This window comes from Hyperoodon ampullatus, assembly GCF_949752795.1.
Source record: "Hyperoodon ampullatus genome assembly, chromosome: 13".
Taxonomy (NCBI): domain Eukaryota; kingdom Metazoa; phylum Chordata; class Mammalia; order Artiodactyla; family Ziphiidae; genus Hyperoodon; species Hyperoodon ampullatus.
The window spans coordinates 54,703,071-54,730,342 of record NC_136926.1 but is presented as its reverse complement, the minus strand read 5'-3'; positions in this window follow the sequence as shown (position 1 = coordinate 54,730,342).

Here is a 27,272-nt window from a genome sequence, read left to right as displayed (position 1 = left end):
CTAAAATATTCTTAGCAAGCCTTTTTGGGCAACTACTATTTTTCTTGTCCTATATCTATGGAATTTAAATAATGATAATGAATTGATCTCCAAGATAGTTACACTTATAATCCAATTTTCAGAGGGTAAAGTTAAGTAGTAAATTTGTAATATTTTATGCATTACAAAATTTTAGGAAATGAAAAGTAAAACAAAAAATATAAGAAATAAGAAAAAATCTTATTTATTTAATTACTAATGTACTTATTTATTGGTGTTTTGGAGTTCTCTGGCTGGAATAGGGGTATCATGTCCTTAGAAACAATTTTTTTTAAGTACATAGATTTTTTCCCTCGATACAAACATTTCTAGTACAAACTCACAAAATGTTTACTAACTAAATATTGTGCATTGTGCTTCTGTTTTAACTCCCATATTGTACCAATTTTGCTGTACATTGATTTCTTTATGGGTATGGCCTCAATTCTTCTTTGAATAAAATGTGAAAACCAAGAAAGGACACCCACAAGCTCTTTCTTTGAACTTTTCAGGTGTTGGAAGCAGGTGAGCTGCAGGCTTATATATATTAGTTGGAACTCAGATCAGCAGCCTTTATTCTAGGGGTAAAGAAATCAACTTAGAACATTCTAGATGGAAACTTTGCCCCTTCACTGCTGCCTTTCCTCTTAGAAAACAAGTTAAAAGGTACCAATGGCCAGGTTAATTGACTTACAAGTGTGTCTTTTTAATAAGTGTCATAAAGTGTGTCAGGCTGCTGAAACTTGCTTTCAGTGCATTTTTTAAAAAACTGTTGTCAACCAGATTAAAGTTTATTGTTCACACTTGCATTCAGTTTTCAGGTGGTAATGAAAGACACTGAATTGATTTGCCATGCATAAAGAGGAAGGTGTTGTGTCCTTTGCTTTTTCTCAATGTGCCTTTCCTTACGGTGTCTCCTCTGAACTGTGTTACCAACAGACCTTGTCTGGCTCTGGACTCTTCCCTCACAGACCAGTTCTCATGGGCTTTTTTTGTGTCTGTAGGGAGACTTTCTGGAGGACAGAGAGAGTAACTATATGGGGAGTCTTATCTCATAGTGTCTATTAATTTAAAATTGAGTTTTTGAATGAAATGACTCCTAAATGAATCCCACTTTCCCCAAGGACTTAAATCATTTTAGAAAGATTATTTTTCCTTTCATTTAGTAGCTATTTGGTGTTCATGTAAAGCCAGCCCAGAACCCCTTGTCCCTCAGGTCCTAACCTGACCTTTATAGCTACACGTTTCCCTGCATGACTGCTTCACAAAAGGACTTAGAACAAGATTTTGGTAAATAGACTCAAAATGTTTGATTTGCCAAGCATCCTGTTATCCTCCAAATTTCAGAAACATGAGAAGGACATAAAAAGAAACTTCTAAGTGGTCATGGATAGATCAGCTTTACCATTTACCTGTTCTATGTACAGTCATTCTGGAATTCACTATCTTCAAACATTATTACTGTGTTCTACATATACATTTTAAGCTGAAGCTTTTGCCTTCCCCTCAGGGTTCAATTTGACATAAAATACATTTACAAATGAGAAAGCAGCAGAACTGTCTGATGAATAGGAAGATGATAGGGTAGCTTAAGTGCTCAATCTTAGAAAAATTTCTGGCCCAGTAATCAATAATCCTTTCACTTCCTCACTCAACTTTGACAATATGAAGAATTCCATCACCCAAAAACAACAACAATAAAAAAAAAAAAAAAAAAAAAAAAAAAAAAAACTTCTATCCAAGGTAAAAATGCTTGATTTCCACCCTGATGTCAGAAATACCATCACTTCAGATTTGATGGATGTGCCATTTTAGTGTCTGTCTTCCCTCACTAGAATCTAAACACCATGACAATATGAGCTTTGTGCCATTTCTATGTCTCTGGCACCTGGCATAATTTAGGCTTCAATAAATATTGGCGGGGAAAATGAAGTTTTGTAACATGATAATTATCCCTGAATAGCACTTCTTTGTATCAAATACTTTAATGTGAAGAGGTTGGTTCCATCCCTTTCATGTCTGCAGGTGAGACCTGGGTTGGTGCCACAGGATGTAGTGGGACATTGGGAAAGTGTTATAAGTCACACACAAGTGGCAGAGTGCAGTAGTCAAGTCACTGAAAGGGTAGGGGTTAAAAAGCAGGTTGCCAAATTGAAATGTTATACAGGGGAAATAACAGAGAAAGTATAACCATGGACTAAGGTGGGGAAGAAAGAGAGGAATCAAATGGAAAAAAATGGAGAAAATACAAGACTTGGCAGTGTTAGTAGAAACTAGTCCCTCTGAGTGGTTGCTCTATAGAAGAGCCAGATGACAACATGTACAGTTTCAAGGGAATTTAAGAAGGCTGAAAGTTATCACTTTAGTGAGCATTGAAAATATCTTGTATTTTTAAACTGAGTCTGTTCTCCAAAGCCCTCATGTCTCCAAGTTTTCTTTGACTCTGTGGAGCTGACCCTGATGAGTATGTGTGTGTGTGGGGGGGGGGGGGTTGTGGGTGTGTCTCAGGAAGGTCAGGGAGAACACACTCAGGTAAAGTGTCTCTCTTTCACCTGATCATTATAGAACTGCAGTGATGGAGGGCCTGGCTCTGCCCCTATGGTCATTCTTCAGCTCTTCAGGCCATGCACTATAAATTTGCCCCATCTCTACAGCTTTGCTCCCATCTATAACCAAGCCACTTCCTGGGGTGGCACAATATTCAGGGAACCCTAAACATTCTAATATAAAGCATCTAAATGTTCAGCATCAAGTCAACCTTCCCTTTTCTATGCTGATAGTCTTAGTAATGAGATATCTCCTAGTCCCCAGCCTAAGGGCTCTCTGGGCTTATCCTACCTGGTCCTAGTCCCCTGTTTCATAGTTTTTCACTCAAATCTTGCCCTCAGAAGTTTCTCCTAAGTGTCAGCTGAAGCTTCCCAACATCCTTGACTCTCATCAGCTGCCTCCTGTTACAGCCAGTCTTTAGATAAAAAGCCATGCTCCCTTCTGTCTTTGGTCCCTCACTCATGGCCTCCTCCTTCCTGGAATCCCTCCCACAGCCCTTCACCAGTCCAAAGGCAACAGGGATATTAGAGCCTTCTCTGAAAAAAGCAACTGTTCTTGATCTCTCTGTTATTTATTTTCTATTTCTCACAGCAAGGGTCACAATTGTATAAAATGTACATAATGGTGTGCTGGTCGTATAGTCTTTTCTTGATGTATGGTCTCATTTGTCGCTAATAACAGCCTTGTGAAACTGGCTGGGCAGGGCTGGTGTTCCCATTCATGGATTAGAACTTCCTGGTGGGGAAGTGACTTGATCAGCTTTACCAGGTGGGTTTTCTGACCCTGGGTGCCACCCACATCCTCCTCTACTCTAGTCCTTCTGATTCAGGAAGGGCTGCAGCATGAGGTGGGGTTGTCTAGGGAAGGAGCCTGGAAGAGGTGACTTTCAATCCAGGCCTTGAAGGAATCAGTAGATCAGCCTGGGTGAAGGACTGCATAGACTAAGGAAAGGGAATTACCAGCAGGCTGCCTGGTCTGAGAATAACAGGTGTGGGGGAGGGGCAGTGTTTGGGAGTTTGGGATTCTTGGGTAAGTTGTAAGAGAGGAGGGTGGATAAATTAACTTATAAGTTTGTGTGTGCCTGTGTGTGTGTGTGTGCTCATGTGTGCAAGATGGGGGAGAATTTTGTGAGTGATGGCAGTGGGAAGGGTCTCAGAAAAGCATTCCTTCCACAAACTCTTCATATGGCAACAGATAGGAGAGCAGACCTATCATGGGAACAGTGACAGCCTTGGGACCAAAAGATCCACTTGCTTTTCAAGAGGCCATGTGCGAGAGACACACTACTTGGTAACACTGCCCTCCAGACACACAACCTCACGACCATGAAATGAACATGTTAAAATAGCTGTTTCAGCAGCCAGTACAATTATAGGGGGCTCAAAATAAAAATGAGATAGTATGTTTGAAAGCACACCCTAAGTTAGAAAGAGCTCTATAAAAACAATATTTTATTCTTATATTCAGAAACATTAGCAGAAAACCACAGTGGAAGAACTAAGACACACACGTGTTCATGAACACACATGTGGACACATCTCCAGAGGACACTCTTAAAGTCCATTGTCCCTCTCCCTTGAGCTACGTTGTTCCAACAATTCCACTGATCACCATGAGGTATCCTCCCTTGCCTACCCATGAAGCCCTCAGGGTGATGACCTTCAGGATACCCATACCCTTCTTGCCTTCCCCTACAACCTCCCTTCAAAGACTGCTTGGAAAACAAAGAGACCTCTTGTTCTTTTCAGAACACAATCAACAAAGTCAATTGGAAGCTGTATGAATAACTTAACCTCCCAGCAGAGACTGGACAGGATCAGAAGATGCAGCAACTTCCCAAAATTAATAAAGGCTTTTATAGAGCCATAAAAAGCCATGATTCAATCATTTTAAAAAGGGCAGTGGGGCTTCCCTGGTGGCGCAGTGGTTGAGGGTCTGCCTGCCGATGCAGGGGACACGGGTTCGTGCCCCGGTCTGGGAAGATCCCACACGCCGCGGAGCGGCTGGGTCCGTGAGCCATGGCTGCTGAGCCTGTGTGTCTGGAGCCTGTGCTCAGCAATGGGAGAGGCCACAACAGTGCCTGCGTACCGAAAAAAAAAAAAAAGGGCAGTGCACACAATGCTTATTAAAGACTGGGTGCTGCTGAGGTGTGTGCAGGGAGGCCAAGAACACTCGCTCAGCAGCCGTGGCCCCAGTGCACGCCCACTCCCTCTGCTTGACCGGCAGATAACCTGACCCAAGCATTTAATAATCAATATTTACTGATGATTCTTTCCTGACTGGCTCAGTCAAGGGAGAGGACTAATAAAGAGGATAACTGAAACAGGGAGGAATGTTTTTTGCTACTACCGGTAAGTGATCGTGCTTGGAGTGGGAGAGCCACCAATTTCTAGACAAAAATTATGTTTTTTCTTTAGTCTAGCCAAACATTTAGGGGGTGAATTTGTTCAGGTCACCCTACTCTTCTTTCAGTAACTTAAATGGGGCGATTATAGCACTTGTTTTCTCTAAGACTCTGTCCCTCACTCTGCAGGCATGGCACCAAGTGTTTGCTTCCAGATGAAATGTCCCACAGTTTCAAGATACTGTGCTTCCATAGTCACTGTCCCCAGTGGTTCAGCAAGCCAGGCTGTTCATTTGTATGGCCTGTCCATGACTCAACTTCCCCAGGATAAGACTGGGTCAGTCACACTGTGCTCAGAACTCAGGAACAAGGTTGCACAGTTTATGCAATGCACAGAGGTGGTACATTTGACAGATCCTCCACAAGGAGGAAGAGGGTTTTCCCTCTGTAATTCACACAGTGGTGCCATTGGTGCTGGCAGTGGCCCTGATCTGGTCAGTCACAGAACTCTATTCTGCTCCTGTTCCTTCGGACTTAATATCCTCACATGTGAAGTGTTTTATCTCTCCAGGCCCTTGTGTCAAGGCTGACTTTCTTAGGGGCAGAGAGCAGGGTGGGGGGGGGCACGTTAGACCATGTCCCTTCTACCGAAGGGAATAAAAGTCTCATACCTCAAGGATCTCAGCAGCTTTCGTCCAATCATGCTTCTCTCTGCCCCATTTCTGATTTAGTTATTTACTGGGACAAGTGTCCCAGGGTTGCCAGAGCAGATGCATTTTTAGCAAACAAAACATAAATAAATAACTAGCTTCGCAGCCAGGATGGGCTCTCAGTGACTTGTGTGACCCACATAGCTTCTGTGTGTTTTGCACTTCTAGCCGCCTTCCCATAACACGAGAGGTTGTGTGGTTTGGGCACCACAAGTACTAAGCGATCTTCCCATTTGCCTAAAATCAAGTGACAAAGTGCTGGTCCTCATATATCACAGTCTTTCCCAGCAAGGATTAGGTCACACTGGGCCAAGATTTTACTAATGAGATCATGCATAATCAATAAGGGTCAGCTGACATCTTGTCAACTCCATCACTGTCACCAGGGGGCTGAGGTAAAGCAATGAGGAGAGAAGATCCATCAGCTACCCAGAATCTGAACATACTGGTAGCATTAGATGGAGCTGCTACCCCTCAAAATAGGCCCAAGTCTTGTTAGCAGGGGATATATAGGTCTTTCACTCATTTGTTTATTCATCCCTTCCTTTGTCCATTTCACAGCTAGTAATTTGTCAGGTCTTATCAGTACTGTTCTTTCCATAGAGGATGACACAGAAAAGGACCCCACATTTTGAAGCTTCCCCTGAAGCACCCCCATTCTACTAGGGATTACAAGAAAGAGAAAAAGAGAGCAGGAACGAGCAAGGGAGAGAAAAAGAAGCAAAGAGAAAAGACAGGGAAGAGAAGGGAAGATGCATAGATAATCTTCTGGCAATGTTAATTTATAGGCAGATAAATAATATAGGGCAACATGCGGTAGAAAGACCCAAAACTTAAGCTTGAGAGGTCAGAAATGTACAGGATCATCTCTCTCTTTAACCAGACACATGCTCTGTTCAGGGCTCTTATCAGGTCTAGTCCAAGTTTTTGTGATTGTGAACAAAGGGATAAAGTCCAGCTTGCTCACATTAGTGGTCTAGTTTATTTTTCACTAGGTCCATAAAGTTTGTAATGGACAACAACATCTTTCTTAATAAAAAATTTAACTCTGACTCTCATTAACTACATAGAATTCCCAAAGTATTTTATTGGGTCACGGAGGTATTATATTTATGAAAAAAAACCGCAAATATATATATATACACACACACGCATATATATGTATATATACACACATATACATAACTACTGTGTTAACATTCAGTAATTTGGAGTACAAAAGAAAGTCACATTTTTTAGTAAGTCTTAAATTATAAAATCAAATTCTAATTTTGCTTATTAAAAAAAAAAACTATTTTTCTCCCCCAAGCCAGCTTCATTTGCCTTCTTATATTCAAGTGACTCATTCTATCCAAATTGCAAAGATATTATGCAAAGAACTCCAATGCAGGAGAGACAAGACCAGTGATGTTTCTTTCCCAGTGTTAGTACCTGATGCTTGTAGGCTTCAGCTCCTAGTATTATCACTCATTCAGGTAGTTATAGGATTAAATTACTAATAGCTGTAGGACTGAGGTCTCCGTTTTCACACTGACTCTTGGCTAAGGCTCACTCTCAGCTCCGAGAAACCACCCTCAAACTAGGCATACGGCTCTCTCACAGTATGGCAGCTACTTCTTCAAAGTCAGCAAGAGAATCTCTCTCAAATCTGCTATAACACAGTCTTATAAAAAGAAACATAATCTTAGGCATAACTGCCCCATCACCTTTGTCAGGTAACTGAACCTAGTCAAATGATTGGGAGGGCTGACAGGAGTCTCATCTTATTCACAGGTCCCACCTGCATTTATAGGCAAAAATTATACACAGCACGTGTAACAGGAGCCTGGAATCTTGGGGGAAAGCTTAGAATTATTTTTGTCACAAAAACACACGTGGTATTTTTCATATATCATAAGGGCACAAATTAATAAATTGTATAGACTTAGCATATATATGTACTTCTACCCAGATCTAAAAAGAGAATATTAACAGCACCCCAGAAACTCATCTCTGTTCCTTTTGCTCTCTATCATCACCACCATCCCCAGGGAAAGTAAGTGCCATTCTGTCCCTAACAAAATGAATCAGCTTTACATTTGTCTTTGTTTGTTAGTTTACACATGTACATATATGATAAATTGAATCACACAATACGAACTTTTGGTCTCGGTCTTCTTTGCCTCAAAATAAGCTCATTACTGTAGAGTATTCCATTGTGTGAATATTTCCACTCTATTGTTGATAGATATTTGAGTCACCAGCTTAGCGTTCTTACAAATACTGTCACTATGAACATTCTAGAACATGTATGTTGGCAAACCTATAAGTACAAGTTCTAAGTTGTACTTCCCTGGATTCAATCTCAATTTTCCCTTTGTGAGCTGAGGCCAGTTACTTATCTTCTAGGCCCTCTTCCTTAATCCGTAAAAAACAGGCTATACCACCTTCTCATAATGTTGAGTGTCTGTGTTTGTGTATGTGTGTGAGTGGGGCTGAGCCTAACCAACTCAATAAATATTCATTGATCTAGGCATTGGGGATATAGCAGTCAACATAGTAGATAAGTGTCTGTCAATATGAAGCTGAATTCTAGTAGCACATAGGAGAGGGAGCAGGTAGGAAAAGATAAGCAAAGAGAATAAACAGAAAATAAAATATGACTATATATAAAAAACATATGGAATGTTAGGTAAGTGCTGCAGAGAGAGATGAAGCAAGAAAGAAGGGTCTGGAGTGTTGGGACTAAGATTATGTTAAATTACTTTGTCAGGGATGCTTTCACCAAGAGGGTGACATTTGAGTAAATACCTAAAGAAGAGAAGAACACTTGTAAATATCTGTGAGAAGAGTGTTCCAGGCAGAGACCTTGAGACAAGGACATGTATGGGGTGTTTGAGAAATACAAATAGGGACAGAGTAGGAGACAGGAAGAGATCAGGAAGATAAGGGGTGTGCAGTGTGGTACATGCAGAGATAGAATTGAGTCTTATTAGTCACTGGAAGAGCCTTCTTCTGAGTGAAATGAGAAACCACTGGAGGGTTTTTGCAGAAAGAATTATGTTTTAATAGCTTTAACAGAAACTCTCATAAAAATACACAACATGGGGCATGAAAAATGAATGGAAATAGAATGATGGGGATGAAAAGATATAAAGAGTAGGCATATGCATGCTCATTAATATGTGTGCATGTGTTGTGTGTGTGCATGTGTGTAAGTGAGCTTATCTTATGAACATGTACCATAATAGTTAATATTGAAGAGGCTTTTCAGAAGAGGTAGGGCCTTGAGTGTGTATCTTGAATTATAATTTGTATAAAAAGATACATAGAGCAAGATAATGGATTCCCAGTTAAACATGAGCTTTCATGTCCTTCTCTTTCTTTTCCACAGAGATTCAGTCATTCCATGCTTTCATTCTGTGATTCCTCCAGAAGTGACCAAATTTCTATCAAAGGGAAACATATTTAGTTAATAACCATAATCTACCTGTGTTACCATTGAAACCATCTTCTTCATTGTCAACTTCTTCATCATCACATGATTTTCAATTGTCTTAAGACATCAAGAAGCATAATGGATGGAAGAATTTTTTGATGGAATTTCATTTTCATTCAGTTTATTTCTGCAAGTGTTAGTTCTCCTTCTTCTATTTCTACTTACCCAGTTAACATGTCTTTTGAACTTTTCAAATACTTGAGAGTGCACCTTAGTATTTGCACTCCATCACCTCCAGTCTTTGGCTGTCTGGTTTTGAATCACGGGATTCTATTAGGATTACTATAGTTAGCAATCATTCCTTACAACTTCAAATTAAACACAATACTTTCTGTTTTTTCATCGTAGTAGATTTTTATGACTATTGTTGAAAACATTTTACGAGCCTCAATTTATTGCACAGATTTTTAAGAAGGATGTTAGCTTCTTGAGATGCTATTTCTCCACATATACCCTGAGGGACATTTCTTATCTGAATACATTATGATCAGTCAACTCTAGATGTTTGTTGGTTTCTTTCTTATATGTAAGATTTAACTCTATCCTCAACAAGGTCTGGAATAACTTCTGTCTTCCTTGCTTACTAAGAGCAAGATGTAAAGGAAACTGTTCTCTCACAACTCATGTGTACTGTGATTCAGTGACTCCAGATTTGGTTCCCTGTCCTTATAAAGGCAATTTACATTTCTTTTTTTAATTAATGGTCTCTCCTTTGATTAGTTCATCATAGCTGGGGAAAAAATTAAAAAGTTTTTCATCTGATCTACATCTCGGACACATAGCCTCATGCCAGTAGTGTGAGATCACTTATCATTTCCACATCTATCATTTATTTTAATCTAGGCCATCTTCGTGGAGAGGGTAGAACTGCATACCCTTACTTTTTCAGACATCATGCCCTTTCTCATCCATTTGATTTAATCAATCAGTGTCCATGTGTACTGCCTATATCTTTCCTGTAGTTTCACAGACTGTCAGTCACTTGTCATAAGCAAACTGGCCATCAACCTCCAAAGGTCTGGATGATGAGTGGCTCCTTTGACAGTGGCTGGATTTCCCTAATGGCCTTCCCTCCTCATAAGTCTTAAAATATCTACACTGACCCCACCAGGCTGTCCTGTTACCTCATATAGATACTGCTTTGTTGAAGCATGCTAGGCATGAGCATAGCACATTACAATGAGGAGCAGAGAGAACTGGTATCCATACATGAATTGGTATTTATATAGCAAGGTCTTCCTCCCCATAAAGTCGGAGGTAAAATATTTATAACAAATAGGCTCCAGTCAGCATCTGAATGGCAATTAAACTACTTCTGAAAATCATAGTAGTAATTTTGTGGAACTAATACACAGTGGATTCAAAAATTTATTAACAATTTCAATTTCTAATCTTAGTGTTCCTAGTGTAGCCTGTGATTGATTTAAGACAGATCAGCCAAGATCTGATGAGTTCTGGAATGGTTATGTTACACATGGAGTATTGAAGTACCACATTCTGAGAAGATTATGGAAATCTAGAGTGACTCTTCAGATAAGAGACCCTGAAAACCACATCATGTGAAGAATGGTTATGACAGAGGGCTTAGGTAGAGAATGAGGAGTCTATGAAGTCTTCTTCAGAATCTACAAGGCTGTAGATTTATTTCAAAGGAAGAACCCAATCGCTTATTCATTCATTCATCTGATATTTATGATCACCTAATATGCACCAAGAAATGATCTAAGCACTTGTATTGTATCGGGGGGAAAGAAAAAGAAGAAGAAGAAGAAGAAAGAAAATCCCTGCCTAGGTGGCACCCACCTTTTAGCATAAGGGAAATATCTAATGACAATAAACATGTTGAATAAATAAATTATGTAGTATTTGAGAAAGTGGCAAGTGCAAAAAAAAAAAAAAAAAAAAAAAAAAAAAAGATTTAAAGCCAGGGAAGGAGGATACAGGATTCTTGGAGGGCTAGGGTATGTGATGTAATTTTAAATAGAGTCTTCAGAGTAGGCTTCATTGAGAAGGTGAGGTGTGAACAAAGTCCAAAGGAGGTAAGGAGTTAGATACATGGATACCTGGGGATGAGAAGTCCAGGCAGAGGGAAGAGGCAGTGAAATGCCATGGAGCAGGGCTGTGCCTGGTGTGTTTAACAACAGAGGTGTGCTGGTGTGCCTGGAGTGGACTAAGTGAGAGAAAGAGTAGAAAGAGAGGCTGGGAAGGGTGTCAGGCCTTCTAAGCCATTGTACAGACTTTCACCTTGAGGGACTTGAAGAGCCACTGAAGGGTTTTGAGCAGAGGGGTGCCATGATCTGCTATATTTCATTTGGATAATTCTTGATGTTGACTTGAGACTTGACTCAGAGAAAAAGGGAGAACAGTTTGGAAGCTTTGGCCAGTAATCAGAAGAAGGATGGTGGTAACTTGCACTGGAAGGTCCCAGTGGCCATAATGGATTGGGTGTGGTGTGTAAGACTGAGGAGAGTAAGGACAACTCTAAATGGTTAAACAGACATTGCAGGCAGAAGTTTTAGAATAAGGACAATTTTGGAAGGAAACTCAGAGGTCTCCTAGAGCACTACTAAAACATGTTTTTGGAAAAAACAAAATGCTATACTATATTCTAAATAAATGAATAATAGTAAAACATAAACAGTTTTCTCCAGGAGATGACATGTATTAGTAGAGAAAAATGAATCAATAACTTTAATGCAATGTGATAGTGGAATGATAAAGGATGCCAGGTAGCCCCAAATGAGGAAGTACTACTATTTATTCACTCTGAGAGCTTGGACTTATTAATAAACATATGAGTCTCAGTTTTCTCATTTGTAAAATGTAAAAATAACATGTTTTACCTTATATGCTTGTTGTGAGAACTAAGTGATACAATGGATGTACAGTATCTAGCACTCACCCTCGCCCAGCTGCCTCTTCTCAGGTGCACTGTTTTCTCTACCTCTCCCCACCTCTTCTATCTCCCACACCTGTGCCTTAGCCACTTGTTTACAATTTCTTCATTCAGATTCTCTTTCTACCTCCTTGCTACATGTGAAACCTGGCTGACTCCTGATAATGCCACTTCTCTGAACCATTATATAATTGACACTGCTCTTTGCCTCATTTCCTCAAACAGAGATGGTTCAGTCAGCTTATCATGTACTCTGAAGTGAGACTGAAAAAAAATTCAAAACTCAAGAACTTAGTTTAGGTTTTCTCCCATTCCCAATGGTCTGTGTTGATAGCCAGTAACCTTCAGAAGACACTACTACTTTCATTAATACCTTTAGCACATGATTCTTTACCCATAGGTTGAGAGGCCCTAGATGGTATCAATGGTACCTCTCTTCATTTTTATCCCATGGGACTTTGCACTTAGCAGCTTGTCTCCACACATTTGTTGAGTAAATGGGTCTTCACATTCAGAAACTTTAGATTTATCTTGGATGGTATCAGAATATTTTTTAGGGCCTCTTCTTGACTCCTTAGCTGCATTATTTGACTTCACTGGCTTTAAAGGACATCATTTCCTGTCTAGTTCTACTTCACATGTCAAATTTTATTGGTACAACATGAACATTCTGAATTTTAAAATTCTCTGAAAGTATGTAACATTCGTCATAAAGTTTAGTGAAAAATAAATCAAAATTAAACTGAAATGAATGTTCCTCATCATCCCATGTGTCTCCATTCTAAAACTACCTGGTTGCATGTTAGACTCTACCAAAGGGAATGAGTAAGGGGAGAACTGTCTAGGACATGGTCCTGTTTTCTATTTGACTGGTTAGGAATGAGTTGCTCCTGACAGTGGTAAAATGATATTCACAGATTGTCACAACTCAGAAAACCAGCAAAATGAGAACAATAAACAAGGATGATTTTCAATGCTGAGACTAAGTGTTTCTGATGTTAACTATCACCCTTCACAGTAAAGCTTTCCTTAATTGCTCTTCTCTCTGAACTCTGGCATTCCATTCTCTCTCTAAATTTTAAGTTGCTGATACTGCTTTGCTCATGCCTATCCCTGTTTGTGTGGTGAGACTCGTTTGTTTGATTTAGGCACAGGAACTGTGAAAGTGAGCAGTGTGTTCATTGCTTGGACACCTCCCTGGTTCTGACAGCACATTCATCTCCTTAGGAATTACCCTCCTGCTTTTGCATGAGGGCTCAGCACATCTGTCCATCCAATAGCTGCTTTTCTGCTATAAAGTCTGGATTCTTACTGGCCCCTTCCGCCAGACTCTTCTGCTCACTGCCCAGTTTTAGATAAGGGATGAAGACATTGAAGCTTTCAGTCAGTCTCTCTTTCTCATGAGCTTACCTTTTAAATATCGTGTCACAAAAATGGAGGCCATGGTTGTGATGTGTTCAATCCAACAGTTGGATTTGGGTGCAAATTGAGAGAATTTCTACTAACAGGCTTCCAGAATCCCATCTGTTCTGAGTGCATTCTGTATCTTCTCTAAAGTCTTGAGCTTCCTCATAGCCTTTTAGAAAATTCCAGAGCTTTCCTATAGTCTAGCAGCAAGTTCTCTTTCTGTGTAAGTTAGCTGAACGGCTTTCTTTCTTATTCTCTCTGTTTGCTTGCGACCAAAGAACTCTAACTGATACAGAGCAATAAGTCTGCCTTTTTAATTATGACTTTCACAGGCCTTGGGCCTATGGGGCATTGTGTAAATGTTTATTTAATAAGTGAGTGAATAAAAGTTATTTTAGTATAAGAGGAAAGATGAGAACACATAAATGAGCATTCAGATTGAGCTGAAAATGGACACTGCCTTGTACTTGTTTCCTGTGAAAACACTTTCCTCCTTGCCAGTTTTTTCCTGCCCTGGTTTCTGGTTTTCAGCTGTAATTTGCTTTAAAGATAATACTGCTGTGTTTCTTTGAACTGAAACTATCTGGCAATTTATGGCCAGATTTAAGTTTGGCATAACAGGCTTAATGTTCAGCTTTCCATCTGTAGTCTGTGCTTGGCAAAAACCCAGGGAAACTTGGGATTCTATGCTCCTGAGTTTTATAAACCAGTAAACACAAAGGTATTGGAATTGTATATCTTAGCATGAAACATTTTATCTTTTGCATGAGAAATATCACATTGGACTGTGGTGTAGGCAGCTAAGGGATTTGTGCTGCTTTCTCCCATTAGAAATGTTATTATTTAAGAACAAATGTCTGTGGAAAGTGATGATAAAATTAAAACAGCAATTTACTTTGTTCAGTGTTCCCAGATTTTCAAGCTATTTTCACATGGATTCTGTGATGCTATCTTCCCAGTCGCCCAAGGTGGTCAATGTTTGTGTTATAATGCCATTTTATAGAGAGGTACAAGAGAACCTCACAGAAATGAAATGATGCTGAAGGTCATACAGCTTGTTAATGAAAAACCGGAATGACCAAAATTTAGGTTTCCTTTGTGCTGATCACCGGATATAAAGTTGATTCATTCTTTGATTCTTTCATACATTATCCAACAGAGTTTTGTTTTGTTGTACACTTTTTTAACTACCATGTGTCAGTTGTGTTACAGGCTCTGGGAATGTGCTATGAACAAAATGCCTGGAGTCCCTGCCCTTAGCCTCAATGTGGAGACATCTAAGCATGGGACCGAGTAATTACGAATACCTGAGAATTTGTTCAGTCTTTTGGAGTCCTTGGCCAGACCTATCCTGAATACGGATGGAATTGGCCTTGATTGTGATGTCAGTGTTGATACTGATAACGAAAGTCATGATAGAGGCCAGTCTCTCATTTAGTGCATTTCTTTATTGAACATTATCTTTATCCTCTGAAATAATCTCCTCTAATCTCCAGGACTCTAAACACATGTTGACTCCCTGAAGAATTTTTTCAGTGATATTGTCAGTAATATCACTCCTCTCCATCAACTCTCCTACCAAGTCAAGCTCATACCATGGCATACCCTCCTTCTATGACCCGAGAGGCAGCCTTATATTTGCTTCACCTCTGACACCTGTTATCACAGCCCAGTGTGGGGTTGAGACAGCCTCAAGTAGAGAAATATTGAATCAGTAGCAAGCTGTAATAAATATGCAAATCTCTCTTTTCAGAAACCTTATACCGGGCCATCTAATAATGCCTCCATAATTCTTCACGTTGTTATTCTCTCTCCTGAAGTGGGGAGGAGGCTGCTTCTACAGCAGTGCTGTTCTGCCTTCCCACCTGTTTACATTTACTATATGGCTGCCTAGGGAACCCTGCAGAAAATAATGCTGTGTGAGCCATTTAGTTGACTACATGTCAAAAAGTAATTTGAATCAAAGAGTCACTAACTTAATTGATGGTGATGGCTCCATCTAAAAACAACCAAAGAAATTGATGTCGTGCAAATTGCACATATATTGCTCTTGAATTTGTGAGCATATCCTTGTTTGCCTTGACAGGATTCAAATTATCTTTCGGACAGCTCGACACATTACTTAAGATGTGCCTGTATGTGAATTTTAGCTGCTAAAGGGGGCAATAACAACCTTCCTGTGAAGTTAATTCCCATGACTTCAATTTCATCTTTCTCTTTCTTTTACTCATTCCCTGCACATACCCCTTCTATTCCTTTACAACTGTGTTTTAGCCTCTAAGTCATTCTAGTCACCATGGAATACAGAGCTACTGTCTTTGAAGACCCCATGGAGACCTAAGGTCTTAAGAAGCAAAATATGATGCCTCAATGACAGAATTTTTAATACTGTGGACACATTCCCTTCAATGCCATCAGGCTCTATTTTGACTTGTCATTGGGTGTTTTTTGATGGGTAGAGATCCTGAAAAGTACAGAATAAGTTAATTTCCAAGTCAGCCTATATCCCAGAGAGAACTGGTTTTTAGATCCTGGCCTGAGGAGGCCAACCCAGCAGCCATGCCCACAGAGTTGTGGTGGTATGGGTCAGAGGACTGGGTCAGCATAAGGAACAGTCAGTTTGTAACATTGTAGTTGTCTGTATGAGGATGTACAACTCTCGAAAATGACTTTCATCAGTGGTGCTGTCCTAGGCATTCCCAATAGGTGCCAACTCCAGCAGACGGTAGAGTGAAGTGTAGAGAGCACTGGATAAAGGGAAGAAACATATCTGGCTTACCTCTGACATTAAGGAGCTGTCAGGCATGAGCCACAGTCTCCTTATCTTCAAGCAGGTGGTAATTAGAGAAGATTAGAGGTTTTCTAGCACTAGGAGCAGGAATTATTGTAAGATAACAAGGAAGGAAGATTAAGGAGAAACCCACCTGCTTGGCTTACCCCTCTGGTCATGGTGATTATCCCATGGAGTTCTAGATGTCCGTGAATATAGTCTGAAAAATCAAAGTTGTATATTGTGTTCAAGGGGTCGGTGATGGTTAATTTTATATGTCAACTTGATTGGACTAAAGGATGCCCAGATAGCTGATAAAACATCTTCTGGGTGTGTCTGTGAAGGAAGAGATTAGCATTTGATTCAGTAGACTGAGTAAAGAGATCTGCCTTCATCAATGTGGAGGTGCATCACCCAATCTGTTGAGAACCCAAATGGAACAAAAAGGCAGATGAAGGGTCAATTCTCTCCCTTTTCTGGAGCTGGGATGTCCATTTTTCCTGCCCTGAGACCTTGGAGCCCTTGGTTCTTGGGCTTTTGGACTCGGACTGAATTATACGATTGGATTTCCTGGTACTCCAGATTGCAGATTGTGGAATATCTAGACCTCCATAACCACATGAGCCAAACCCTATAATCAATCTCTCTCTCTCTCCCTCTTTCTCTCCTAAGAATGGCCCAGTTTCCTTCCTATAGTCCTGTAAACTTTCCTTTCTCAGCTCACTGTTGGCCTCATCAACTTCTACTTCCCCATCCAGGAAGAGCTCTCAACTCCATTACACTCTTCTGTTCCCCACAACCTTGACAATCTGCTTTGTTTGTTTGTGTTCCTGTTGTTGTGTATGGTATAGACTCTGAGACCTACCCATGGTTTACTCTGTAAACTTTTACTGTAATGAATTTTACCTCAAAATTCTCATCCTGGAATAAGCAATTTGATCTCCATACTAATTTTCTACCACAGAATTTGCAGCATAGTCTTTAGAGTCAACCTTATTCTCAAAACTGGACAATATTATTAGTTGACCCAAATCACATATATTGCTTATTATCCCATGAACTACAGCATAGCTTTCATAGTTGAGACTAAGTCAACTGTCTGGTGATTTTGGTTCTTCTTGGTCTTGTTCTAGGGCCACTACTTTCCCAGTGAATATCTCATCATGTGTCTGGGTTTCAAAGTTGTGGAGAGTGAATTAGACTTGACTTCATGCCAATTCTATGATGCTCCTGAATAATTAACTCTTCAACAATTACACTTACTTCAGTTTTGGGCCCTCCATCTGAGCCTGTGGTTTGCTTAGTACTACTGGTCACCTGTTTAGAATCCTTTTTTCTTTTTTTGATACTGTGATTGTTTATCATGCTGTTATAGACAGCCTTTCAAACAGTTCCTCCCCAAAGTGATCACTACCTCAATTCCCAGTGAGATTGCCTGTTTTTTACATGGTATCCAAGGTAGAGCTGTACACAGCTCTCTGACATCAGGAACATGATCCAGTTAAAACTGAGTCATGATAAAACCATCTTATTAAAAAGATAAGGTGACTTTATCATTTCAGTGCTTCTTTGATTCATTTGGTCATTTAAACAAGTACTTTTCAAGTTTTAATATGTGTGTGATCATCTGGAAGCTTATTAAAATGCAGATTCCTATTCAGTGAGTCTGAAGTGGGGCCAAAGATTCTAACAATTTCCCAAATGATGTCAGTGCTGTTGGTCCATGGCCCATAAGTTCTATAAACTGCTATTTATTTCAATTTTCCTTGGCTGTGTCTCCCTTATTATTCTATTCTCAGTTTATAACAAGACCTTTTAATTACCCAGATATTTTAATTGTGAAATAATCCAAAATAAATGGTATTTTTCTTTTAAATAAAAGTTGCTTAGACATGTATTTGTTAATCAAGTTTTTGTATCTATCCAATTGTGCCTCCATAGAGATTAAAACCATGTGTCCATCTCATTGCATAATACAACATACTTCATGTAATATACTAAGGAAAATACTTTAAAACTTTTTCTTTAGCAAAGGTGTTTTCTTATGTATTGAATGGCATTTAAATGTATAAAAACAAGTTAATGAAGAAAGCACCTTGTAGTCTAGGTGAAAACTCACATGGATGTAAACATTTGAATCAACTATGCAACATTTAATTTTGTACCACACACAGGCCCACCCCTGCCTGCATCAGTCAAACAGCACTGCCTGTTCCCTGGTGTAAAGCAGATAAGTAGAACCCCCCATCAACTTCATCTCCAACAAGGTACTGGGGTGCTGCTGTTGGCTGACACCTTATTTGCCTGCTCTGACCAGAGGTGTGTGGGACCTCCTGGTCCCTGCTTCAGTACTCAGATTCTTCCTTCTTTCTGCCCCATTCACTGAAACCACATTCTCCATCCTGCTTGCCTGTCCTCCTTCTTCAGCCCCTCAATCTGCTGTGCACCTATTCATAGTGGAATGGGTTAGGTTAGGGTTGGGGAGAGATGATTATAGAGCAAATGGACTTAGGGAGAAATGACCTAATGTCCAATAAGTACCAAGCCATACACTTTGGTGACTTTACACTAAGCAGCCTCACAGCTACACAAAGAAAAAGTCTCTGCCTCTGAAAAGTCGTCTTTTATTTCCATGGAAATATTGATGGAAAAATATGAAACCCATTGTGCCTTTTCTCTTTCAAGTGACATCTCCCAAGCACGATCTGCTGTTTTGCTAGTTTTGCTGGCAGTGAAAAATGCCAAGTACAGATCTAGTTTGTGCACTTTTGAGGCATAAGACCTTTTGCTAGGCTGGAACAACACCACCACAAAGCAAAACTCATTTTTTCTGCCACTGTCAGCAGGCAAGTGCTGCAAAAACAGGAAAGGTTTGCATAAGAAAGCTCTCAAATGTTAATCCATTTTTATAACTATACTTGACCCTAAATTTTGTATAAGCTTCTGAAATACTGAGATAACTCTTTGCTTACTTGCTCTACCTTCTTAACAAAATGAAGGTAGCCTAAAAACAGGGAATTAGCTGAATTCACAATGAAAGTGACACTCCTCTTCCTCTACAGGTCACTTTCTCCAGGGCAGGAAGATGATGGTGCAGAATGGAAGTCCAGGAGTCTGGAGGAAGGAGACCAGGTTACAATGTCATGTGACTTGGGGAAGATCTTTGGGGTCTCAGCCTCATCACTGGTGAAATTAACTCTAAGGTGCCTTCTAGTGTGACAATCCTTTCCTTCTAGGAATTAAGTTTTAAAATTTGTCTTTTAGATGAGGCCAGAACAAAAGTACACAAATAAACACAGAAAAATACATTCCTCAGAAACACCTCCCAAATTATGATCAAATCAATCCTGAGTCCTTGTTTATCACTGCTTAATAGAAATGAGGATATTTTCTTTTTTGGCCTCCTGAAAGTCCTTCTAAACTTGTACACTAATGGAAAGGGTCTATTTATAACAGAGCTTCTAATTCATAAGTGGATCTTAAAAATAATTAAGGGTTTGTAAACTACAAAATTTAAAGCCACTTCTTATTTCATCACAGCAATGTACAGAAAGAAAAAAAATCAAAAAATAGAGGTTCTCTATTACTCCCTAATATGTTAGTATTTTGTAGTTTTTAAGTAGCATGAATTCTTAACTAAGACCATTGAAGTTTCAAGATGAGCATGGGCGTGTACTCATGGGAATATCAGAAGCTCTGGTGTTAGAGGTTGGGGAAAAATATCTTTTAAAATGCATCTGCTCTGAAACTCTGAAATATACCCTCTACCCTGGTGTGATGGTATAGAGAAAGACAAGCAATGTTCCGTAGGAGAGTGAATTAAGCATTCTTGAGGAGTAAAGTCTGATAAAAAGGTATGAGAGAGGGGAAGAACTCAGAGTACACTTATGAAAAAATAAGAAAATAGATCCATCTGATCCATTCACAAGTCTTAAAGGTTGCAAATAACCACAAGGACAAAGGAGAAAACTGTCAAAGATTTTTATTTTTCAAATTATCATTATCAGGGTTCCATAGAGCATGCTTTTTAATATCACAGATTACATTTGGTCATAAGTGAAGAAGTTGCCAAGTCTTCAAGTGAGTCCAACTCCAATTTCATTTAACCAGGACAGGAAGTTTAGAGCAGTTGGGAGCTCTCCATTGTCCTGAGTCAGGAAGCCATAAAGCAAATGTTTCACTTCTTATATCCTGGGGGAACCTGCGAAGCTTGATGCCACTGAGGTCCAGGGAACTTCTTTAATCTGCAAATGGGCCGGTGTATGCACTGGTTTAAAACTTGTATGTTTGCTCCTGTAATATTATGTGCAGTGCCATATATATATATATATATATATATATATATATATATATATATATGTGTGTGTGTGTGTGTGTGTGTGTGTGTGTGTGTGTGAAACAAAAGTGGAAAAGGAATAGAATCTAAAATTAAAATCTAAAATATCTGGAAAGGGCCAGAAGAGTAAGCACAGGCTTGCTCAAAATATCTCTCATACTGGGTCTTAGAGGGACCTGTTGAAATGTGAACGAGGTAGGGTTTCTTTTGTTAAATCACAGGAAGATCTATGTTAAAAAAAACTCAGCATACACTAAACTCCTACCCTGGGGATGGGGAAGCAAAGAAAAATACATTTAGTTTCTAGAAAGATTTACACAAATTCAGTCATGTTGGCCACTCTCCGTTGATAATGGAAGATGCTCCTTCAGAGGTTTTGGCCTTAATCAGTTTATGCTGGTAACTGGGAGGACAAAGTTGCAAAAGTCAATTGCATCCATTTATAAACAAGTTCTGGGCTAGATTGAACATGAGAATGACTCTGGAATGCTTTGCCTTATATTGTTAATTTTTTTTATCAGAGTTGACAAGCCCCTCTTACACTGCTGAAACAAATCCATGGAACAGGCAAAACAGATCAGCTAGGAAACATGCATTCTTGAAAAAATGCAACCTCTATGGCATTCCCCAAGCTCTTTGAGGTTAAACATTCATTTTTAAATCCTCCAAATACCATCACTACGGACCTTAGGAATCACACCATACATAAGTTGTCCTTTTCATGGAGATGTGAGTTTGTGCAGAGTTGTTTATTCATTCGAGATGAGTCAAGATCACTCAGGCAATATAATGATTCTGAGGCAGGGGATGAAATAGTGGCTTTATGTTTTCTTTTGGGAGACAAGCACAGGGACAAACACTTCCTTTTTGGTCCAGCTATGCCCAGTATACTGTGTTCAGTCCTGGACATAATATTTTGAAAGATAAACAGGGATTAAAGTCCCTTCAAAATTGAATGGTAGAGACTGTGAAAGGTCTTGGAACTGCATTAACCCAAGGATGTGGAGAGGTGGAAGCAAAGCAGTTAAAACCAAATATAAGCTGAATTTTACCATGAACCCTTTCTGCAACCTTCTTGGACATATCGCTGAGACTTTTTTAGGTCATTCTTTCAATCTTCTATGGGATACATTTATGGAGCACCACAAAATTTCAAGCTCTGTTCTTGCTGCTTCCTTTATAAACTTGTTATCTTGGAATTAGGAGGGGACAAACATGCGAGTTAATTAAATTTACAAAATTAAGGGCAAAGAACAGGTAGAAAAAAAATAATTGGGGCTTGATAGCTGCTAAGGTTTCATCTGATGGTAAACTATGAGTCTAAAATATTGATAGTTTTCCCAGAAAAAGCAATCTTGATAAGAACTGGGAGAAGGGGAGTATAATTTGTGATGTATACTTAAATTTAACTAGGTGGGAGTAAAGAAAAAAATAATTCATAAACTCTTCTGCCAATATCACAATATATTAGTTTGGCATTGTTGTATCTGTTATGATATTCTGGGTTTCCACTGTTCCCCATCTGTGCTGGACTATACCAGAAAGATATCAGAACGTGAACCATTTCAAGCACGAAGGCAGTGTGAGACTTCAATGCCAATTCCACATGTTCAAACTCCACACCAAATTTCTGAGCAAAGTGACTCTCAGTTTTTTTTCCTTCCAGACATCTCAACATATAATGACGTGTTTATATGATTTAAAGATGTCTCCTCCTTTGGCAAGGACCTCCTCGAACCCATACATTTAATTATTTTCATGCACAAGGAGCATCATTTTTTTCAATGATACCAGGCATCCTTTTGTCCAAAAGAAAAAGTTTAAATCTATAATAATATGTGTTGTAAGTAGGTAACCGTTTTATAGTTTATCAGCTGATTGATGTTGAATGTATAGAAGACTTATGATCCTAAATGAAAACTTGAAAGCCAAAGCAGTGAACTCTGATTTAGTGATCAGTTACATCTCCAGCTGTGTAGCACATACTTGGAATTAAAGTATAAGTTTTATGGTTTTTCTGATGATATTATTACTTGAGGCCCAGAAATGCCTATATCCTGATTTTTCAATCACCATTCCTCCAGTAGGGTTTCCTGAGGAAGGAGCTGAATATCCGAGGCTCAGAAGAAAGAGAGAATAAGAATACTGTCCCAAGCACTGGTCTCTATGGAAGAAGGCTGGTCTGGAGCTCGAGATTTAGATTTAAGGACTAAGGTGGATCTTTTCCACCTCACATTTCTTACACCCCCCCAAAACTGAGGCAAAATTAATTTGAGATCAGTACACTCGAGAATACTAGCCAAGAAGAATATTGTTGTTTATACCCACTAACTGTTAATTATTCCCCAAACTTTTTCCCTCAATTCTTCTATAGTTATACCATCCCTATTTTTGTATTCAGGTCATGGCCACTTAAATAAAGACTATATTTTGCAACCTTGCAGCTATATATAATCATGTACTAAGGAGTTATAAGCATATCTGCCTTGTTAAACTTCTGAGAACTGAAGTGAAGAAACGGTTGTGCATGCCTATTTCTCTTTCTGTGTTTACTGCCTTCATGCTGCTGAATGAAATGAGGATGATTCTAGGAGATCAAGCTGCCATCTTGAACCATGAGGCCACACGATAGGGAGGTTAAACAGCAAGCTGGAAGAACTTGGACCCTTGAGGATGTTGTGGAACAGAGGTACTGTGCCCTCCTTGAACTGCAAACATTAAATTTTATGTGAGAGAAAAAAATAAACATATCTTGTTTAAACTCACTCTTATTTGGAGTCTTTATTACTCACTTTAATCACTGACCCTGATCCTAATTGACAAATTGACCCAAACCCCTGTGATCAGGAAAAGAAAAAAAAAGTGTTCTAAATCCAGCAGCTCAATTTGCCATTTGATATCAAAGAAGAGAGAGAGAGAAAGATAGGCAGAGAAAGAATTAAGCCTCCACCTGCTAAGGCAGAAAGACTCCCTCTCAGAAGTACCCGTCACTTAATCTAATCAGAAACGCCCTCTCTTCTGGGAGAGAGCAGATCTTGGCATGGTGAGAACTTGCTGAAATGTCTTCCCCATACAGTATATCCTTACTATTTGAGTTTAGTTTAATAAGCTATTCTCTTTTTTTTTTTTAATCCTCTCTCTGTACTGTGGTGACTGAGACCTACATCTGCTTCTGTGTCTGTAGAGAACTTTGAAAAGCGACAGATTTCTATATGTGATCTTTAATGTCAGACATATTAACTAAAGACCCTAAGGAAGAATCAATGATGTTCTTCATGATATATGCTAATAAAGTTCCTCATTGGAGCATGGAGACCATGACAAAGAGTCAAGCCAAGGTTACTATATCCTAGAATTCCACTTCCAGTTACCACCTATAGGTATTTGTGAAAGAGGATATTGAAGTCTTCTCTAATATAACCCCATAAGTAGACTAGGGCATCCCTCTTAGAAGGCTTTCAGGACATTTAAATTTGTAAAAGTATACATATTATTAAACCTATCCCATGGCTTCTGTTAAGTAGAACTTCATTATTGGTGTTTTGAATTTGAACTAATTATTTTTCCTTTCCTAACTCTCTTCATGTCCTTCCTTCCTTCCTATCATTTTCTTGTCATGTCTTTCTACATTTCCCTTGATTATTTCTTGCTTTTATCTTCCTTCTTTCATCCCTCTTGTATTTTCTTCTTTTCTCCCTTTGTCCCTTCTATATCTCTTCTCTTCTCACGTTTATTTTCTTCCTCTTTTTATTGACTTTTTTCTTTCTTGTTTTTAAAACTTTTTTCTTCCTTTCTTCCTTCTTTTCTGTTCCTCTCACCCTCCCTTTCTTCCTTCTTTTTCTTTGTTCCTTCCTTCCTAATATTTCTTTTTCCACTCTTCCTTCTTTCTTTTCATCCTCCTTTCTGTACTTTTGTTTCCTCTTTATTCCTTTACATCTTCATTCTTTTTGTTCTCTTCCTTTTTTCATTCCTAACTTCTTTACTTTCTTTCCTGTTAGCCATCCTATTTCTCTTCCTTCTCACATTAATGTCTTTTCTACCATCTTTCTTTTTATCTTTCTTTTATTTCTATGAGAATTTAGTAAGCACATATTGACATTATTTAGGTAACAGAAAGCTATTTAAAACATAGTTACTACTTTAAGAAGACTCTAGCATATAAATACTTAATTCAATGCAGTAATTTCTACATTAAAATATGTGCAAAACGGTATAAGACAAAAATGAGGAAAAATATATTACTAGTTAGAATGGGGCTAAATGTTATGTTAGCCTCCACATGTATGATATTAAGTATGAGTCATGAATAGCTGTTTGTCAGATGACATATGTGATGAACCCACAAAGGCAAAGAGTTATACTAGAGCAACGGGTGTATGGAGAATTCTGAAAATTTTAGTATGAAGGTAGTACAAAGAGTGTTGGTACAAGATAGTTCCTTTTGAAGTGGAAAAGTTTGTGAAAGGTCCTGTATACTATGATGAGAAAACTAAACTTTATTATGTTAATATTTAACAGAATGAGAGTGATATTTAACAAGTCTGTATTTTAAAAATATTCCTCTAGAAACCACAGAGAGGATTAAGTTGAGAAGAAATTGCATACAAGGCTAACTAACATGAGATCATTACAGTAACCAACAGCAAAGATGGTCTCAGACAGGGATCAGTAAGCTTTTTTCTGTAAAGAACCAGATAATAAATATTTTTCACTGTCTTTACTCAACTCTGCTTTTGGGGTAGCACAAAAAATAGTGATATTCAATATGTAATGAATCATCATGTCTATGTTTTAATGAAACTATATGAACACCGAAATTTGAACTTTATGTCATTTTCATGTGACATGAAATATTATCATTTTAGGTTTTTTCTACCATTTAAAATATTAAAACTAGTTTTAGCTCATGGGCTGTACAAGAATGGTTGGCAGGCAGATTTGGCCCAGGAAGTGATATTTTCTCACCCCTTGGAGATCTCCACCAAATTAGTATGTATAAGGATAAAGAGGATAAGAGATTTTAGACTGATTTTGGAAGGTACACTTGGCAGTTTTAGTGAACATTTGAATTGGGGTTATACTAAAAGTGTGTCCAAGATGATGTCAACTTCTTCATTAGGTGACTGGCAGATAGTAACAGTAAATGAGATACAAGTACAAGAGATGAATACCAATTTATGAAACATGCAGGGGTGAAGCTGAGTTTTAGCTTTGTTCGTCCTGTTTTTGCAGTATTATGTAGTTATTTTACTTCATTTACCCAAAATTAATTTTACTTATTTAGAAAGCACAATCTGTTGAGTTTTGACGTATGTATACATCTATGAAACTATCATCACAATCAAGATAATAATCACATCTATCATCTCTCTTTGCAATCCTTTCCTCATACCACTCTCAGCCTGCTCCCCCTTTCACAGGCAGCCACTGATATATTTTGCATCTTCTAGAATTTTATATAAATGGAATCATATAATACATATATATTTATCTAGTTTCTTTCACTCAGTATAATTATTTTGAGATTCAACCACGTGATTATATGTATCAATATTTGATTGATTTTCATTGCTGAGTAGTATTCCATTGCATGAATATGGCATAAATTGTCTATCCATTTACTTGCTGATGGACAATGAGTTATCTCCAGTTGTGGCTATTAAGAAATATGGCTGCTATGGACATATATGTAGAAATCTTTGTGTGGACTTATGCTTTGTTTTCTCTTAGGAAAAAAATATTGTACCATTTAGCATTCCTGCCAGCAGTGTATGAAAGTTTCAGTACCTCCACATAGTTGTCAATAGGATAATAGCTGATATAGGCTTTTCTATTGGTCTTTTTTTTTTTTTTTTTGATTGGTTTTATTTTCCATCTCTTTTCTAGCCAGTGCAATTAAGAGTGGTTTCTGGACCACTTTGTTTATTTATTTATTTTTGGCTGTGTTGGGTCTTTGTTTCTGTGCGAGGGCTTTCTCTAGTTGTGGCAAGCAGGGACCACTCTTCATTGCAGTGCATGGGCCTCTCAGTATCATGGCCTTTCCCGTTGCAGAGCACAGGCTCCAGATGTGCATGCTCATTAGTTGTGGCTCACGGGCCCAGTTGCTCCACAGCATGTGGAATCCTTCCAGACCAGGGCTCGAACCCGTGTCCCCTGCATTAGCAGGCAGATTCTCAACAACTGCATCACCAGGGAAGCCCCTTCTGTCAGTTTTTGATGTTGTTTTAATTTTATTTGGTGGGTATGTAGTGTTATCTCTTTGTGGTTTTAATTTATATTCCCCTAGCTATGACAACCTTGAGTTTTCTGTGCATCATCTGAATAGAAGTGTGTGGCAGTTAACTTGGAATGTAGGACTGAAGTTCAGGGGAAAATTTGCATTTGGATATAGAGATTTTTCTGGCTATTAATAGACAATCAATTTAATTTTGACTTTGGAAATTTGATGAAATGTCTAAGATTCTGTTATCCAAGCTTGTTTGATATTTATGAATTTGTGATACTTATAAAATTATCACCATCTTATAGAATATGTAATTCCTTAATACTTATTATTAGTATTTGCTTACCTATTTCATTCCTTTATTTTCTTTCTATTTTGTGCAGGCAGAGTCTATGACCATTTATTGAGAGAACTGACAATTTTACACTCAGACCTGGAACTTTTAGCACTAAAGAGCAAGAGTCAGTGGGAAAAATTATTTTTAACTTCATCACATTTATATTCTTAGTTCAATAAAATAATTGATGTATCCTTAGGAGAAAA